The sequence below is a fragment of the Dipodomys merriami genome, unplaced genomic scaffold, assembly GCF_024711535.1.
Source record: "Dipodomys merriami isolate MVZ:Mamm:240054 unplaced genomic scaffold, mDipMer1.0.p SCAF_35, whole genome shotgun sequence".
Lineage (NCBI taxonomy): Eukaryota > Metazoa > Chordata > Mammalia > Rodentia > Heteromyidae > Dipodomys > Dipodomys merriami.
Window position 1 is genome coordinate 4,322,522 of NW_027205048.1, and position 20,416 is coordinate 4,342,937.

Genomic DNA, 20,416 nt, shown 5'->3' on the forward strand with positions numbered 1-20,416 from the left:
GCTCGTTTTAGACATGACAACTTGTACTTCTCATTGTTGCAACAGGTCCACCTGTATCCTTAAACAACTGGATTTTCCCCATCTCCTCCACAAGTTATACTGACATCAAATATAGTTAAAGCAGGGGTTATACTGTGGGGGAGGGACATACAAAGCAACAAAGAGATAATCTTATAAATGTGTTAGAAACACATGCATGAAAGAAAAAAACCTTAAAATACACATCTAAGGGTTCATTTTCCTGACATCACATTATCTGACCTTTTCCGCTTGACTCATACATATACTAGATATTACAAATAAGGGAAACCATGGGACCTATGCTTCTTTGGGCCTGGCTTACTTCACTTAATATAATTTTTTCCAAGCCTTTCCATTTCCTAACAAATGGGGCAATGTCATTCTTTCTGATGGAGGCATAGAATTCCATTGTGTATATATACCACATTTTCTTGATCCATTCATCTACTGAGGGGCATCTGGGTTGGTTCCATATCTTAGCTATGGTAAATAATGCTGCAATAAACATAGTTGTGCTAGTAGCTTTAGTGTGATCTTGTTTGTAAACATTTGGGTAAATGCCCAAAAGTGGGATTGCTGGGTCATAGGGGAGTTCTATGTGAAGTCTTTTGAAGAACCTCCATACTGCTTTCCAAAGTGGTTGAACAAGTTTACATTCCCACCAACAATGAAGTAAGGTTCCTTTTTGTCCACATCCCCTCCAGCATCTGTTGTTGTTAGAGTTCTTGATTTTTGCCGTTCTAACTGGAGTGAGGTGATATCTCAATGTTGTTTTGATTTGCATTTCTTTTATGGCTAGGGATGTTGAACATTTCTTCATGTGTCTATTGGCCATCCTTCTTTCTTCTTCAGAGAAGTTTCTAAAAGAGTAATTATTGGTACAGTCAGGCTAACAGAACGCTAATCTAAATTAACAATGCATCTCCAGTCATCCTAGTGGGATGAAGAAGGAGGTTGAATGGATCATCAACGTTCAAACTTTCTATCTGGAAATGACAAATGTCAATTCTACTTACTTCTCACTGGGCAGTATGAGTCACAGAGTCTCATCTAATTGCAAAGGGACAGGGACTACCTCAGCTGGGAAAACCAACATCCACAAAAATACTTGCATCCTCTTGTTCCAACAGAGGGGCAATACTTTCTTCCTGGCCCCCCCTTTTTTGGGGGGGTTGGTTGTGGGGCCTGAACTCTGGGCCTAGGCACTGTCCCTTATCTCTTTAGCTCAAGGCTAGTGCTCTACCACTAGAGCCACAGTGCCACTTCTGACATTTTCTTTCTGCTTATGTTGTGCTGAGGAATCGAATCCAGGACCTCATGCATGTGAGGTAAGCACTTTACCATGGAACCACCTTTTCTGCCCTTCCTACCCTTTTTTATTCAGGATCCTTAGGAAAGCTCATCTCCAAGTCTGGCTGAAGTCAACATCCTTACTGCTTCCTTAGTGCTTAGAGTGGTTCCCTGCTCAGGTCTTACTCATACAAAGGCTTGCCCGACATCCATCAGTTTCCAGGATCCATTAAAATTTGAGAGTGAGTTAGCCTACAACTGAATGCATTAACTTGTCTAAATTTCTTTACTTACTACTTCTCCTATGGAGAAATAGGACCTCTAAGAGGTTTTATTGTTGGGCTGGCCTCTCACTACTTCTCCAGTGAATAATCTGATTATATGTATATGTGTGTGTTTGTGTGTGCATGTACATTGAAATACACCTACACTTAGATCAAGCTATTTGGTATAACTATCTGAATGTTTACACAAGAAAGTTGATAATCTGGACTCATTGTTTATATTCTAATAGTTTTCCATTCTTCATTGTACATAGCCACACCATATTCAAAAGTGAACAATGATGTTACTGCATTCATGCCAAAGGTCATACTATTTTCTTTGCCTAGAAAGTGACATCTGCTAGTTCACCAGCTCTATGTCAGTTTTGTTAATTATATTCCATGTCTTGGGATAGTGATTTCACTACTATTCATTATATTACTAAAAATAATAGATAAATCAAAATGAGCAAATCACCAACCCACAGTGATAAAGTGCACTTAATTTATGACTGATCTAATTCCAGAAACGTCTGAGGTTAAATAAACAAATAAATAGAATCATACAGAGAGGGAATGGTAAACTAAGACTTGAGGAATCAAATATAGCCCAACATCTGTTATGTAAATAATATTTTACTACCATACAGCCCTGCTAAGATTTTTGTGTCAACTATGGTAGTTTTGTGGAATTGAGACATTGTGGTAATGACTACAGCTGACAACAACATTTTCTCTAACCCTTTTACATAAAATGTTTGTGACCTGACCCATAGCATATGAGTGTGGTGAGGGATGGATGCCAGCCATGCAGTTGGCACATGAAAACCTTGACCCTCCAATGGCTTGGGCTAAAGTGGTGCATCTGGTGAGAGCAATTAATCAAGCAAGCTTCCCAAGGTCAGTTTGAACCTGTGTCTTTGCTCTGGTGTATTAGTTATTAGAAACAGAATCCTAGATTAAACTAACAGAAGTTTAGAAGGAATTTGTTGGCAAATGTGACTACATTTCAGGGAAGGCAGAGGCAGAACTGGTTTGAGGGACAATGTGTTTCCTGGAGGCACTCAGCTCTGTTCTCTTGAGATTCATGCAGTTTTTCCTCTCTGGCTTGCTTCAGTTTCTAACTGCAAATAGACTTTCAGTATGAGATAGGGGAAATGGCACCTTGTAGATCTGAACTCATATATTCCAGCTTTGGGATTAGAGGAAAAAAGAACTCTTCTAGTTTCCAATAAAAAGAAACAATACTGCAACAAACATGGTTGTGTTGGTTGCTTTAGTGTGGTGTTGTTTGTGGTCTATTGGATAAATTGTGCTAGAATTGCTGGGTAATAGGATAGATCTATGTTTAGTTTTTGGATGAACCTTCATACTGCTTTCCAAAGTAGTTGAACAAGTTTACATTCCTACCAACATGGTGGGAGTATGAGTCCCCCTTTGGCTATTCTAATGGTTGAGTTAGAATCTCATTGTTGTTTTGGTTTGCATTTCCTTTATGTCCAGAGATGTTGACATTTCTTCATGTGTCTTTTGGCTAGTTTTACTTCTGGGAATTTTCTCTTTATGTTATTAGCTCATTTATTAATTGGGTTGTTGTTTCTTTGGAGTTTATTTTGGTAGGGGTAATTTTTGAGTTGTAAGTATATTTTGGATATTAGACCCTTGTCTGATGTATAGATGCTTCTCAATGGATGTATGGATCAAGAAATTATGGTACATATATGATTATATATGACTATATATTATGTAATGGAATTCAACTCATACATCAGAATGATATTGTATCATTTGTAAGGAAATGGAAATCTTAGAAAAATTATGTTAAGTGAAGTAAGCCAGGCTCAGAGAAACATAGGTTGCATGGTTTCCCCTCACTTGTGGTAGCTAGAATGTGCCTTTAATCTATAATTAAACACTCTGGGTGGTAAGCAAGGGGTTAGAAATTAGTTAACTAAAGTGTAATAGTCTCTATGGAGAGCACAAATAGTATAATTCTTTACAAAGATGAAGTCAAAGGCCAACAAACTATCAGGAAATGGGTACTTGCAAGAGGGGACAGTGGGGCCAAAAGGAGAGGGGTAGAAGGATGAACCGGGGAAATGGGAGAATTCATGCAAGAATTCATTGTATATACCACAAAATTGAGAAATGTAAGGGAAGGGGTGGATAGAAGGGGGGGTGAAGATGCTGAAGTGGTGACACAGACCAAGATGCATCATACAGGTGAACTGCTATGCTAAATTGCAAAAGGTTCTATACATAACCTAAATTTAAGATAAGTAAGGGAAGGGTATATGGATTGGGAGAGGTAGGTGAGAATGTTGAAAGAGCTGACATTGATCAATATTCACTATATTAATAGACTGCTTTGAATGGCAACTCCTTTGTACTCAAAGATAATGAAGCTATATTTTAATAAACAAAAACATAGGACAGGACTAGAATTGGCTGGATTTAGGTTCTACACTCAATCAAGGGTGGAAACCAGACATGAGAATTATTATGATAGCCTGGTATTGCTTAAAATGTCTACTTTGGCAGTGGGAGGGACAGACATCTTGCCAGAAGATGAGTCCTTTGGAGGAAACTTTTATTTTTAAATTTTAATGTAAAGATGCTGTACAGAGGGGTTATGTGAGTAAGGCAATAAGTACATTATTTGTCAATCATTATTACCCCTTCCCTTCCTTGTTGTTGTCCCACTATCCCTTCCCTCCCCCACCTCCCCCACTCCTTCCCACTCTGCCCTATCCCACCCTGGAGGAAACTCTTGTTAGCTGCCTCTGCAATGTGTCTTATGTATGGCTGGCATTCATAGAATCAATGTGCAGATACAATGTACCATGGCTACACATTTGCAAATAGGTGATGAAATCTGTAACTTCAAAAAAGACTCTCTGAATCTTATGTATTAAATAATTAATTGATTTTTTTAAAAGTAAATTTGGAGTTGTGTGAGCATTGCCACAATGTAATTCTAAGGTATTTTCCTCACCTATAAAAACTGTTGTATCAGTCAAAGAGATAGACAGGAATTGTGTGAGCAGGCTGAGATCAGTCAAAGAGATAGACAGGAATTTCATGAGCTGGCTGAGAACAGACAAAGAGAAAGTCAGGAATGGCGTGAGCAGGCTGAGAACACTCAAAGAGAACTACAGGAATTGCATGAACGTGAGGAAGCTAATTAAAGAGTAATACAGGAATTGAGAGAGCGGGATGAGAATAGACAAAGATCAATAGAGGCATTCATGGAATCCATAAACAGAGAGCTGAAAGAATTCAGGGAGACCACAAAGGGAATGCTGAATGGAGCCCAACAGAAGGAATAGCAGCCCAAGGAAACCATAACCAATCAACTAAGTGATTTGAGAATAAACACTGAACACCAAATTAAGGAAGTAAAGAAGTTCATACAAGATCTAAAACAAAGCTCCAACAAAGAATTTGAAGCCATCAAAGCCAACCAATTAGAAGGAAAAGAAATAAAAGACAAAGTAGAAAGTCTTGACAGTAGGTTAGACCGTGCAGAAGATTGAATCTCGGGGATTGAAGACAGCCTAGATATTATAGAGAAAGAACATACAACCATCCAAGACAAATCCAAGAAATATGATAGATCTATTCAACACTTGGAAGACACCATCAGAAGGCCTAATCTGAGGATAATGGGTGTAGAGGAGCACCTAGAGAAAGAAGTTAATGGTCTAGGAAATTTGTTTAACAGGATCCTAGCAGAGATGGTCCAAATAGACCAGACCAGAACAGGACATCCCACTGTCACATTATAATCCACACAGGATCAATTCAGACCAAGGAAAAGATCCTTAAAGCTGTCAAGGAGAAAAGATCAATCACCTATAAAGGGAAACCAATTAGAATCACCTCAGATTTCTCAGCAGAGACAATCAAAGTAAGAAGAGCCTGAAATGATGTATGCCATGCCCTAAAGACAAAAAACTATCAACCCAGCTAAACTGTCCTTCATAACAAAGGTCAAATAAAAACCTTCCATAGCAAAGAAAAATTGAAACAATATATCTCCGCCAAACCAGTCCTACAAAAGATACTTAAAGATGTCCTACACATAGAAAACCTACAAGACCACAATAAAGGCCAAGAAACCGCACCCAAACTGAGAATCCAAGAGCCATAGGAATAACCCAGTTGCCACAGCCCCCAAGAAGGTGGATAAAATGGCAGGAACTCCAAAATACCTCTCAGTCCTATCTCTTAACATTAACAGACTTAACTCTCCAATTAAGTGACATAGACTGTCCAGTTGGATTAAAAAGCAAGATCCTTCTATCTGCTGCCTTCAGGAGTCACACCTTGCCCATAAAAACAGACACATTTTGAAAGTGAAAGGCTGGAACAAAATCTACCAAGCAAATGGTCCCCATAAACAGGCAGGAGTTGAAATCCTAATGTCAGATAAAATAGAATTCAAATTAAAATTAGTTAGAAGAGATAAAGAAGGGATCTCTCCTTCAGGAGGGTATTACAATTCTAAATCTCTATTGGCCAAACAACGGAGCACCAAATTTATCCAAGAAACACTACTTTCTCTCAAATCTCACATAGATCCAAAGACATTAATTGTTGGGGACTTTAACACACCACTATCCCCACTAGATAGATCAACTCGGCAAAAACTCAACAGAGAAACCACAGACCTAAACCAACTGCATAGATCAACTAGAGTTAGCAGATATCTACCGAATATTTCACCCAGCAGCACATGGAACATTTTCCAAAATAGACCACATTTTAGGTCACAAAACAAACTTGTCCAAATTCAGAAACATTGAAGTTATACCTTGCATTTTCTCAGACCACAAGGGAATAAAATTAGAACTCAGCACCAAAAGCCACCAAAGAAAGTCCTGTAACACATGGAGGCTGAACAACACACTGTTGAACCACCAGTGGGTCATGGAAGAGATTAGAAACAAAATTCAAGTGTTCATAATATTCAACAAAAATGAACACACAAACTACCAGCTCCTCTGGGACACAGCAAAGGCAGTACTCAGGGGCAAGTTTATAGCTCTGAGTTCCTACATCAACAAATTGGAGAGATCTGAAACCAACAATTTAATGAGACATCTGAGCCTCCTTGAAAAACAGCAGCAAGATAAACCCCAATCCAGTAGATGAAAAGAAATAATCAAAATTAATCAGAATTAAATGAATTGGAATCCAAAAAAACCATAGAAAGAAACAACAAAACAAAGAGTTGGTTCTTCAAAAAAATTAACAAAATTGACAGACCCTTAGCAAATCTTACCAGAAAAAGAAGAGAACACACCCAACTAAATAAACTCAGAGATGAGAATGGAAACATCACCATAGAAACAACTAAGATTCAAAGCATTATAAGGGAATACTTCTCAAACCTTTATGCTAATAAGTTTGAGAACTTGGCAGAAATGGACTTTTCCTAGCAAATAACATGCCGAAACTAAACCAAGATGAGTTAAATCATCTTAACAGGCCCATGTCAAGCATTGAAATAGAAACAGCAATAAGAGACCTCCATCTAAGAAAAGCCCAGGACCAGATGGTTTTACAGTGGAATTCTACAAGGCCTTCACAGCAGAGCTCACACCAATACTCCTCCAACTCTTCAATGAAATTAAAAGAAAAAGTTAACTACTGAACTCATTCTATGATGAAGGCACCATAACCCACATCCCAAAACCAGGCAGGGACTCATCAAAGAAAGAGAACTATAGACCCATTTCTTTGATGAACATTGATGCAAAACTTCTCAACAAAATTTTGGCCAATCGACTTCAACAATTCATCCAAAAAATCATACACCACGATCAAACAGGATTCATTTCAGGGAGGTAAAGCTGGTTCAATATATGCAAATCAATTAACATAATTCACCACATCAACAAGAGCAAGGATAAGAACCACATGGTTATCTCAATAGATGCAGAAAAAATCCAACACCCCTTTATGATGAAGGTTATGGAAATATTAGGAATCCATGAAACATTCCTCAATACAATAAAGGCTGTATATGACAAACCTACAGCCAGCATTATACTTAATGGTGAAAAACTAAAGCCATTTCCTCTAAACTCAGGAATGAGACAAGGATGTCCACTGTCTCCACTTCTCTTCAATCTAGTATTAGAATGCCTAGTACAGCAATAAGACAAGATGCAAAATAAAAGGGATCCAAATAGGGAAGGATGAAGTAAAACTCTCTCTCTTTGCAGATGACATGATCTTGTATTTAAAGAATCCCATGGACTCCATCCCAAATTACTCAAGGTGATTCAAAACTTTGGCAAAGTAGCAGGGCATAAAGTTAACCCTCAAAAATCAATGGCTTTTCTGTATACCAACAATGAGAAAAGTGTGGCTGAAATTAGGAAAGCAGCTCCATTTGTAAGAGCCCCACAAAAAATAAAATACCTAGGAATTAACTTAACCAAAAAAAGTGAAGGACCTCTATGATGCAAACGTTAAAAACCTGAAAAAGGAAATCAAAACAGAACTTAGAAAGTGGCAAAAACTCCCATGCTCCTGAATTGGAAAGATCAACATCGTGAAAATGGCAATCCTTCCCAAGACTATCTACAAATTCAATGTGATACCTATCAATATTCCAACCTCATTCTTCAAGGAAATAGAAGAGGCAATTCAAAAATTCATTTGGAACAATATGATCCTCAACAGAAAGAACAGTGCTAGAGGAATATCAATATCAAATTTCAAACTCTACTACAAAGCCATAGTAATCAAAACAGCTTGGTACTGGCTCAAGAACAGACCTCAGGACCAATGGAATAGAATTGAAAACCCAGAAATGAACCTACAGACCTATAGCCATCTAATCTTTGATAAGGGAGCTAAAAAAATAGAATGGAAGAAAGACAGCCTCTTCAGTAAATGGTACTGGCAAAATTGGTTAACTACTTGTAGAAAACTAAAACTAGATCCTTATATATCACCCTGCACAAAAATCAACTCCAACAAAGACCTCGGAGTCAAAGCAGACACTCTGAAAACATTACAGGATGGAATAGGAGAAACCCTAGGTCTCCTTGGCACAGGCCGGAATTTTCTTAATAGAGACCCAGAAACACAAGAAATCAAAGAAAGGTTGGACAAATGGGATTGCATGAAGCTGCAGAGCTTCTGCATGGCAAAGGACATAGCTAGCAAGATCAATAGAAAGCCCATGGATTGGGAGAAGACCCTTACTAGCCATACAACAGACAAGGGTATCATATCTAAAATATACCTGGAACTCAAAAAATTAAATCCCCCAACAACAAATCTTCAAAGAAACAACTGCCAAATAAATAAGTGGGCTAAAGATTTAAAGAGAAACTTCTCTGAAGAGGAAAGAAGGATGGCCAATAGACACACGAAGAAATGCTCAACCTCTCTAGCCATAAAAGAAATGCAAATCAAAACATCACTGCGATACCACCTCACCCCAGTTAGAATGGCTATAATCAAGAACTCTAATAACAACAGATGCTGGAGGGAATGTGGGCAGAAGGGAACCTTACTACATTGTTGGTGGGAGTGTAAACTTGTTCAACTACTTTGGAAAGCAGTATGGAGGTTCTTCAAAAGACTCCACATAGAGCTCCCCTATGACTCAGCAATCCCACTTTTGGGCATTTACCCAAATGATCACAAACAAGACCATACTAAAGCTACCAGCATAACTATGTTTATCACAGCATTATTTACCATAGCTAAGATATGGAACCAACCCAGATGCCCCTCAGTAGATGAATGGATCAAGAAAAAGTGGTATATATACACAATGGAATTCTATGCCTCCATCAGAAAGAATGACATTGTCCCATTTGTTAGGAAATGGAAAGACTTGGAAAAAATTATATTAAGTGAAGTAAGCCAGGCCCAAAGAAACATAGGTTCCCATGGTTTCCCTTATTTGTAATAACTAGTATATGTCTGAGTCAAGCAGAAAAGGTCAGATAAGGTGATGTTAGGAAAATGAACCCTAAGATATGTATTCAAATGTTTTTTTTTTCTTTCATGCTATTGTTTCTAACACATTTATAAGATTATTTCTTTGTTGCTTTGTATGTCCCTCCCCCACAGTGTAACCCCTGCTTTCACTGTATTTGATGTTGGTATAATTTATGGAGGGACAGGGGAAAAATAAATCGTTTAACTAGGGATACAGGTGGACCCATTGCAACAATGAGATGTACAAGTTGTTATGTCAACAAACGAACTTTACAACTTTGGTGGGGAGAAGCCAGGGAAGATTGGGTGGGGGGGACAGGGGGGAGGATGGGAAGGGATGGGAAGGGGAAACAAAGGAGGAGGCTACAATGCTTGATAAGAAATGTACTCATTATCTTGCCCATGTAATTGTAACCCCTCTGTAAAGAAAAGTTCAGATAAGTTGATGTTAGGGGAATGAACCCCAAGGTAAATATTCAAATTTTTTTTCTTTTATGCAATTGTTTCTACATATTTATAAGATGATTTTTTTGTTGCTTTGTATGTACCTCCACCACGGTATAACCCCTGCTTTCACTGTGTTTGATATTGGTATAATTTGTGGAGGGGAAGGGCAAAAACATATCGTTTAAATAGGGATACAGGTGGACCCAATGAAACAATGAGATGTACAAGTCATTATGTCGAAAAACGAACTTTACAACTTTGGTGGTGGTGGTGAGGATTGGGTGGGGGGAGGGGATGAGTATGTGAAGGGATGGGAAAGGGAAACAAAGAGAAGGCTACAATGCTTGATAAGAAATGTACTCGTTATCTTGCCCATGTAATTGTAACTCCTCTGTACGGTATTTTCACAATAAAAAAACTATCACACAGAACTGGGGAAAGAGAAGTTTGTGAGGAAGAAACTTTATAGATGATAAATAGATAGATAGATAACAAGTTTTAGACACAAAGATATTAATGCTCATTTAAGAATTAAGAATAAAAATAAAACTCTTGTGCCCATTTTTCCCCATTGTTCCCTCCCAGCACTGGGCAACTATGAATCTATTTCCTTTCTATATGTTACCTTTTTGGGATATTTCATATAACTTGACCCATACCATAAGTGATATTTTCATTTAATAAAATATTTTTACAGTTCAGAATGTGCTAGCATGTATCAGTGCTTCTTCATTGTTGGCTAACACTCTATTTTATTGATAGAATACATTTTGTTTATATTTTCAGCAATTGGTAGATATTTGAATTTTTTAAATCAGTTTTTGACTTCTGAACAATGTTACTATGAGAATTCTTGTTCCCCCTTTTTTTTGCAGATGGGTTTATTTTTTTCATTTAGTAGTTTAAGAAATGATGTAAATTCAGTTCCAGTCTGAGCTGGTTCACTGATTAAAAAAAACAACCTTTCAATTCTATTAGAAAGTTAGCATTTGTATTTCCTGTGGGATTTAGCAAATGGGTATACTCATTCTAGTTTCTGATTCATGTTCTACTTTAGTTCCTGATGGCAACTTAAAGTCTGCATCTGCTGGAAATGAAGATAGATTAGTGCATATAGACTCATGGAAGAGAAAACCCATCTCTGTTTTAAACTCGAGCTTTAGAGGTAAACCATCATTTTTTTCCTCATCCTTTAACTCACATCCCACCTTGGTTATGGAATTTTGTTTCATAAAACCTCCCACAGTCATCTCAGAAGGTTGTGTGCTATTGCTCTGGAGGACATCAAGGGCAGGCGTTGGGGGTGTGTGAGAAAGAATAAGCTTCAGGACCATAATTGTGTGTGGCTGCCAAAGAAGGAGCAGCTCCTCAGGGGGTGCAGTTGTACACAGGGAAACCAGAGCTGGCAAGGTCACGGCAGCCTCTTTCTCTCTCTTGACTTGCCAGCGTTCAATAAATGACCCAATATCAATGCAAGCTCTGTAATTGGGTTATTTTCTGTATTAGTACAAAGTGTATTTATAGGCAAAAGGAAGATGCTAATAAAAGTCTCACCTATAGCTAGCACCTTTTTGAATTCCGCTTCAAAAGTCTCTTCTACTGATATCTAATCTTCTGAGTTAATTGCCACCATTTTTGAGTTCTTGGATAACTTAAGATGGAGAGAGTTGACAAATGATTTAAGAACTAATACTTCAGTTAATTAAGAGCCCACGTGTACACCAGTTCAACTTGAGTAATAAAATGTTGGCAGTCACTTTCTCAGCTGAACTTCCACACTGTCTTTCTAGATTTCTAAAGTCTGTCCTTATGTAAGGATGAGAGGAGAAGATTGGAGGGAGTGTTATTGGGAAAAATAGACCTGTGTCTATTTGCAGCAATGACTTTTCTCTTTTTGCCTGCAAGTTCCCCTCCTACCTTCCCCTTGGAACACTTGTTAGAGCAGTGTCTTCAAGGGGAGTCCCATAGAACACAAATCCTGCATGGCGTTTCTAAGCTAACATGACTGTAAGAATCACATTTCAAGAATCTGCAAGTACATTATCCCCAGATGACTGCCCCTCTCCCCAGGCACTGGGTTGTAAATAGCAGTGTAAGTTAAGAATTTAGCACAGTGCCTTGCTCGAGTAGCACCTAAATATGTGAGACTTGTCTCTACCAAGGTCCATTTTGTTCTCCAGTATAGACATTTGGCTTTGGCTGAACTGCTTTCTGATGGTCACAAGTCGGGAGAAGAGCAGGGGAACTGGGAGTATGATGCTGGCACCTAGTGGGTGGAGATAGGGATGCTGACACTGTGAAAAAATGCACCTCCCTCCAACCCAATATGATCCACAGCATCAGTGTCAGTGGTGGAGAGAAGCACTGCAATGGATAGATAAATAGTTGGTGCCCATTTGCTCTTCTGGAAGCCCAGAACTGTAAAATTTCTATGTTGATGGGCCATCAGTCTATCTTCAAAAGAGAGGACTCATCAAAAGCTGTAGAGAAATAGGTAGGCAGAGGGCAGTGAATGATGGAAGAAGATAGTGGATGTGGAAGAAATGGTGTTTTTCAAGTATACATCGTGCTAATGATGCATGCTCAATTCCCCTTTGGGTGGAGGAGTGAGAGTTACCCCAATGGTAAATGAAGCCTAAAGTTTCTCCCCAAACAATGAGAGCATATGACAGACCTGCAGAGAAAGAAGACAGAGAAAGAAGCTTGGTAATTGCCAAAGATAGTCTGTTATTTGTTTTTAATATAGTGTTAGCATGGCTTGGTTTCCCATTTAATGTCTATTCAGACCTCATTAATAGATAACCTATTGAATAATTTTTAGGGGCCAGATCTGTGCTTCATATTTATATGAATATTCCTCTGAACCTTCATAACTAACTCTCTGAAGGTATAAACTGAGACTCAGGGAGGTTTGGTGTTTTGTAATGATTTTTCCTGAATAGAAGAAATTGGAATAGAGCTCATAGATGGATGATATCTCCCTGAAGATTATCATTAAACTTAAACAAAATTCCCTATGAGGAATTTCTCCAAATTGAATTTCATAACATTAATTATAATCTTAAACACAAAATTTAAAGCATTTTAAAATAGTACTATGCAGAGTAACCCCCATAACCTGTATATCATAGTGGGAAACATACAGGGGGTCATTTTAGGACATATAGTTCACACTTGCCCCTGAGATTTCTGGCTCAGAACCCCATGTACTTGCTCTCTCATCTGTAAAGGACAGTGTTCTACCACCTGTTTTGCCTCCTTCGTTTAGGTGAGGCAGGGAGCCATCGTGGTCCTTTAGAAACCTCAGAGTTCCATATCTTAGCTATGGTAAATAATGCTGCAATAAAAATAGTTGTGCTGGTAGCTAAGAAAATGTGTTATATATACACAATGGAATTCTATGCCTCCATCAGAAAGAAAGACATTGCCCCATTTGTTAGGAAATGGAAAGACTTGGAAAAAATTATATTAACTGAAGTAAGCCAGGCCCAAAGAAACATAGGACCCATGGTTTCCCTTATTTGCAATATCTAGTATATGTATGAGTCAAGCGGAAAAGGTCAGATAAGTTGATGTTAGGGAAATGAACCCCAAGATAAGTATTCAAATGTTTTTCTTTCTTGCTATTGTTTCTAACATATTTATAAGATTATTTCTTTGTTGCTTTGTATGTCCCTCCCCCACGGTATAACCCCTGTTTTCCCTGTATTTGATGTTGGTATAATTTGTGGAGGGGAAGGGCAAAAATGAATTGTTTAACTAGGGATACAGGTGGACCCATTGCAACAATGAGATGTACAAGTCGTTATGTCGAAAAATGAACTTTAGAACTTTGGCTGGGGGGAGGGGCGGGGGGGCTGGAGGGCGGAGTGGGGGAGGAGATGGGAAGGGATGGGAAGGGGAAACAAAGGAGGAGGCAACAATGCTTGATGGAAATGTACTCATTATCTTGCCCATGTAATTATAATCCCTCTATATGGTATTTTCACAATAAAAACAAAACAAAACAAGAAACCTCAGAGTTCAAATTGAACACATCTATCCAAATGGTTTATTCCCCCCAAAAGCCACTGGTGGATGCATTCCTGGTTTCTGTGGGGCAGCAGGGGATATATCAAGGACTTAAGCTTGCTTTCCCCTTTCCCCGCCCCTCAACTGTGGACTACCTGGGAAAGACCTCCTAGAAACAGCAGGAACCCAGCCTGGAGATGGTGTGCAGAGCTCTGTAACAATTGTGCTACGCCAGCGGCCTCTGTACATCTACAGCAGCAGACCAGAAACATTCGACTTTGAACTTGGTGCAACTTTTAATTAATTCTTTGCTAAAGTTCACAGATCCTTGATATATTAAATTCTTTATTGCCCCGGTGCTTACAAGATCAAAGATATAAAACTTAATGAGAGAAAGAAATACTTGACAAATTCTGAAAAGTACCAGAACTCTGCTCTTTTTGACTTATGAAATGGCAAATGCTCTTTACAAAACCTTTAAACAACACACACAACTAAAAATAATCTATGAAAATCTTAGTTTTTCTTTGTTTGTTTCATGCCCTATATTGGGACTTGAATTCAGGGCCTGAATACTAGTCCTTAGATTATTTTTCCTTCAAAGCTGGCACTCTACTACTTGAGCAATACCTTGACTTCTGGGTTTTCAGTAGCTAACTGGAAATAAAAGTCCCACAGACATTTCTGTCCCAACTGGCTTTGAACCTTTATCCTTAGATCTTAGTCTCCCATGTAGCTAGGATTACAGGCAGGAGCCACAAACACTGGCTGAATATCCTACTTTAACTACCTAGAAACAGCTAGTGACAATTCTATAAATACAGCTTTCTGATTCTGCATGGAGAGAGGAGGGTAAGCAAGAGAGACAATGTGAAAGAGAGAAGGCTAGAAATGAGTAGCTACCAGGACTTTGTATGTACCCCTCAGTGCTCTACCCCTCAGCTACAATTCCAGCCCAGGACCAATTAAAAAAACCATGATGATTGGTTCAAATATAAAACAAGCATATATTAGAGATTTTATTTAGCTCACCATTGATGGGAAGATTGGAAGATGTTTAAAGCAACTCAACAGAAAATCCAAACAATATAGGATCAGGAAAGTAGCTTGAGGGAAAACACCCAATTCCATGTTCATTGCTATTGTTTATCTACAACTTACAGAGTTGTTAAATTTCTCAAAGGGACTGAGAGAATGCAATCAAATAATCCTAAAGAGTATGAGTAAAATAATGCATATTTTTCCTTTGGATCCATCCTGTAATACATTTTGCTTACTCTAAATTTTCTCAGATACAGGTGTTCCTCCTTCAAGCTCAAGGTCCTTTTTGAACATCCCATGTGATCTGCTGAGGATTCTCACAAGAAAGAGCCCCTGAATGTGACAGGTATGATCCCAAGAGCCACAAAGCCCTAAAAGATGTCTTAGTAATTTTCTCGTTCTTTACTTAAAAATTATCTTTAAGTGATTATACAAAGAAGTTTTAACTTTATTCTTTATTTTAAAAAGTCATTCACGTTATTCTATGAAAAGAAAATTGTCCAAAAATATGTAAGAAGACAATAGATTTTTTTTATTCCCTAGGTTTCTTCTATGTCTCCTGGCCCTGGAGATAAACAATATGGTTTACTATATATAAGTAAGGTTTACTATACATCCATAATACACCTGTCTCAAGTCTCCACAATTATACATAAACATCTATCTATACATGTGTATAGGGAATTTGGTTGTAAATTTACATGAGTAGGAATGTGCTATCCATATGTTTGTATCTTGCTCTACTTAACTCTAACTCATACACTGAAGCTCAGATGAAGATTGAATGCATTCATGTAAAGATCTGCAGGACTGTATGCAGGCCATAATATGGGTGCCATTCTCCCCGCCTCTGCCCTAGGTCTGAGTGAGGAAGAAATGCACATGTCTGTGTGTTGGGAGGGAACTGTCCTTGCAATCAATACCGAGAGTTGGGGGAAAGAAGGCACGTCTAGCTCTGTGAATGGGGTCATGGTGGTGACACTGTTAAATATTTTTGCTCAGTGTCTCCCAATCATGAAGGTGTTTCAAAATCAGTCTGAGCCCATTGCTCATTAGCTTTAAAGGAAATAATTATTTCCTTAGTCATGAAAACCCAGTCATTTTCAGAGAAAATTATATATTTACTAATGGAAAAAAGAGTCTCTTTACCTTATACTCCAGGAAAAACTGAAAAAATTCTATCACAGTAGTCTCAGGACAAAGAGTGCTTGATGTGGATAGCAAATGAAATGCTCACATTCTATTGAAAGCCCTTCCATCATTAAAACAAAACAAAACAACACTGTGTATTTAAAAGTAAGTGATTTGCGGGCTGGGAAGGTGGCTCAGTGGTAGAGTGCTTGCCTCGCATGCATGAGGCCCTGAGTTCAACTCTGCAGCACCACATAAACAGAAAAAGTCAGAAGTGGTGCTGTGGCTCACGTGGTAGCTAGCACTAGCATTGAGCTGAAGAGCTGAGGGACAGCACCCAGGCCCAGAGTTCTGGCCCCATGACTGACAAAAAAAAAAAAAAAGTAAGTGATTTTGAAGAAATTTAATTGGTAACAAACTTCTTAGCAGTGGGCAAGAAAAAAAAATAGTATAGTGGGAAGAAGTATAAAAGATATATTCCTTAAACAGAAGACTTTGAAAAGATCTTTTTTTTTGTATGCTTCTTTCTAAGCATAAGACAAGCCGACCTTAAGACATTATAATCTTATTGACTTTGATTCCTGCAAAACCAGGAACCCTGCAAGGAAAAAAACAAACAAACAGGGAGAGAGGCCTTTGGCCAAAGGTCCTGAATTGATCATTCATCATTCTCAGGGCTTTTTTTGTGCCACTTTGTGCTTCTGTACTTCTGTCCTACTAACCTTTTGTTTCAATCTATCAGTTGATGCCCATTTTATTGATCATTTGCAATATGTTAGGAACTACAGGGGTTACAGCTTCCAGAAACCATCTTTATTGCAAGCAAAGAACATAAAATAGAAATAATACACAAAGCAGCAGCATGTAAAATGTTTTTTTGCAGAGAACAAAGGCTCCCCATTCTTGCAAATTTTGGATGTTTAGAGCTGAGAGAAATGCTGAGAGGTACCCAAAAAGTGTTTTGCCGGAAGCATGAGCTTTGAGCCTGTGTGAGATCAGGAAGTGGGGACTCCTGTAAAATCAGGCTCTGGAACAGGGCTTTCTGAGGAAGATCATGGACATCCTGGAGGAATGGGACCATAATACTACAGTTGTGGCGGGAATGGCTAAATGACTTAACAGCTAGTGAGCACATTTTATTCTCACAACCATCATAGGACTTAGTTAGATATTTTGATCATTGCCATTTTACAAATGAGAAAACAGAGGCAAAGTCAAATACAGAGTTAGGTAAGAGAGGAGCAGAGTGATGAGAAAGCACAGGTTTTAGATCACAGGAGGATGCCAATAGCCAAAAAAGTGGCATCTGTGTGGAGTCGTGGGCTTTTTCCTGCCATGGTCTTTGAAAGAATGCATTGTAGTCTTTGAGCCTTTGATGGACATTTTTGGGAGAGTTGAAGGAAGTAGAGGTTGTTTATTGATTTTGCAATTTTATCATTGACTATCTTAATAAATCTTATCTATAAATAGGGTAGAGTGGCGTGAGATAAAGTTGCAGTAGGTAAGGAACTAGCAGCCCTTTTATTCAGCCTAGGGGAAGAAGATGTCTGGTGTTTTGCTTTGTGAAATGATCTGTTGGAGTAGATGTTCTGTGCAAACGTGTGTGATCAGCCAGAGAATAGCAGGATTTTTCTGTCAGCATCCAATATGTTTGTAATTCCATCACAGCCCAGCTATGAGTTCTCTGATCTATGGAACTGCCTTTTTTCCTTATGACTTTTGAGTGGTTTGGAAAAAGGGCTGAGCCAGCTGACTTCAGTTTTCTTGTGTGTTCAGTAGACCTGTCTTGAGGAATTAGACATCATGCAGACAAAGTGCTTGGCCTCTCATTCCAGGAGGCTCTCCAATGCTAGGCTATTGCTGGAGGAAAACGGTGGGGTTTCCCATCACCCAGGACAGGAATAGAGACAGGAGCATAGAAAACTCTCTGTCTACTCCCCAATTCCCACTGTTTAGACTCCCATTTTACTATTCATTTAATTTGGAGCTTCAAGATTATGTTTGGTAAGGGATTTTTTCTTAGTATATATTTTTTATTGTAAAAATACGCTGTTGCAACTATAAGAAGTACAAGTTGTCATGTCGAAAACGAACTTTACAACTTTGGTGCAGGGGGGAGGGGAGATTGGGTGGGGGGGCGGGGGGGAGGCTGGGAAGAGATGTGAAGGGTAAACAAAGGAGGAGGCTGCAATGCTTGATAAGAAATGCACTCATTATCTTGCCCATGTAATTGTAACCCCTCTGTACAGTATGTTCACACAAAAAAAATACTGTACAGAGGGATTACAGTTACATGAACAAGGTAATGAGTCCATTTCCTACCGAGCATTGTTACCCCTTCCTTTATTTTTCTCCTACCATCCCTTTGCTCCTCACCTCCCCATTTCCTCTCTCTAACCCCCACAAAGTTGTAAAGTTTGTTTTCAACATACTGTGGTGAGGGATTTTTTTTTTAAAGGGCAAAGACTACCTCATTATTTTCCTGGTATATCTTCTTAGTTAATGTTGGTATCAGCATACAGTGTTGGCCTTGGAGACTAATATATTTTTTTAAAGAAAAGATGTTTTTATCCTCTTTTTTTGTAGGTATTTGCAAAATCAAAACTGAGTTTATTAATGTTTTCTAAAAAATATAGACAACATTTACATCTCAGGATTGTAGAAAGCCCTCATACAGAAAAAAAAAAATTGCTGTATAATGAATTTCCAGCCTATCAGGTAACACGTGAAGCTCCACTTTGTTTGCAGGCAAATAATTTATTCTCATACTTAGAGATAGGAAGTAAAAATAGCTGTTCAGTTTTCAAGTGGGTGTTATGTATATTTGATGAGTAAATCTAGTAAACAAGACTGTTTCATGAATTGGTGGAGGCATTGTTAGTTAGCAGTGATCCTGTGGTATTGAATCTCTTCCAGCTGATGCTCAGGTGGGTGGAGAAGGGTCACCTTCCATTGCTGGGAGGTGGATGCATTTCAGGAGAGCTGTTATCATGGCAGCGAAAAGCAGAGCATTTTGCCATTTTAGAAGCAATTGCTGTTTTTATGTATAATATCATTAAAGGAAATGACAGTGTTTAGCCACATCAGCTATATGAGAACTGTGAAAAAATGTAGATTGCCTTCAACAGAGGAGATTTTCCCTTCTCAAAAGAAGACGGAGAACTCTACATTTTTTTTTCTTGCTTATGTGGTGCTGAGGAATTGAACCCAGGGCCACAGGCATGCAAGGCAAGCGCTCTACCACTGAGCCACCTTCCCAGCCCCAAAGACAGAGAACTCTAAACATGAAAATACCTCTACCACAGACGACAGAACTCCAGGTCCATCTCAGTGTCTCCTCAGCACTGGCTTTTCACACTCAGAGAAGATGACATCTAGACCAATTCAGACCCCTAAATAATTACAAAGGGAGTTTTCCTGGGGGTTTTAGGTTCTGCCACTCCATAGGATCCAGAAATTGCTTAATCTATTATTTGTATCCTTCCAATTTAACCAGTTTGGCAAAGTTGCCTAGAATCAGATTATCCATCTGTGAAATAGAAATGTAGATAATAGATTCATAACCATGTTCTTGCTCTCATCAAATGAATCTGAGGTTTGGGGTCTGTTTGTCCCTACAAAAGTTTTATTTTATTTTTTGTTGCATTCCACAGTTCTTAATCCTCAAGGGATCCCAAACATTTCATACTGAATGAGCTCAGTGATTGATATTTCAACTAAGAAAATTAACATCCAAAGAGAAAATTCAAATAGTCAGGACTGACCATACAATAAGCATGAGGAATATGAACAGTTTGCCATTTTTTAGTTTGTTCGTTCTCCCCATTTGTATATGCTAATAATTAAGGTTTAACTTTTGTTGTACACTCTAGAGTAGTTTTTCTCTGACATCATTAGAGCCCAGAGATCCTACACACTTAATGATTCTGGACTTGGAACTTGATTTTGTGTGTTGCCTTTTTTATGGAGCCTGAGCTTCTCTATGGGTGTTTCTGAGCTATCCAGGTCCTAGGGGACAGAACAGTGTGCCATGAAATGGAATTATAATTAGGCAAGGCTGGATTCAACAGCCTTTTTTAGTTGGGTCTTTTATGGTTGCAGATGACAGAATCCTAACTCTGTCACTTACTGCCACTGTTCCCAACTCTGCGGGAAACACCGAATGTGCTATAGTTTTTATCCAAGGCCTATGGATCAAAGGCCCATGTGATAAAGCTTAGTCTCTGTATCGTGTTATTGAG

General features: G+C 38.6%; 1 long non-coding RNA gene across 1 annotated transcript in view; it reads left to right on the plus strand.

The window, feature by feature from the left end:
* LOC138803813 (uncharacterized) overlaps positions 1–15,384 on the plus strand; it is a 54,726-nt gene extending 39,342 nt beyond the window's left edge. Inside the window, exons 2-3 of the long non-coding RNA XR_011365055.1 lie at positions 11,050–11,157; positions 15,296–15,384. This is a non-coding gene — a long non-coding RNA (uncharacterized lncRNA). The remainder of the gene's footprint in view (positions 1–11,049; positions 11,158–15,295) is intronic.
* Positions 15,385–20,416: the final 5,032 nt, after the last annotated feature.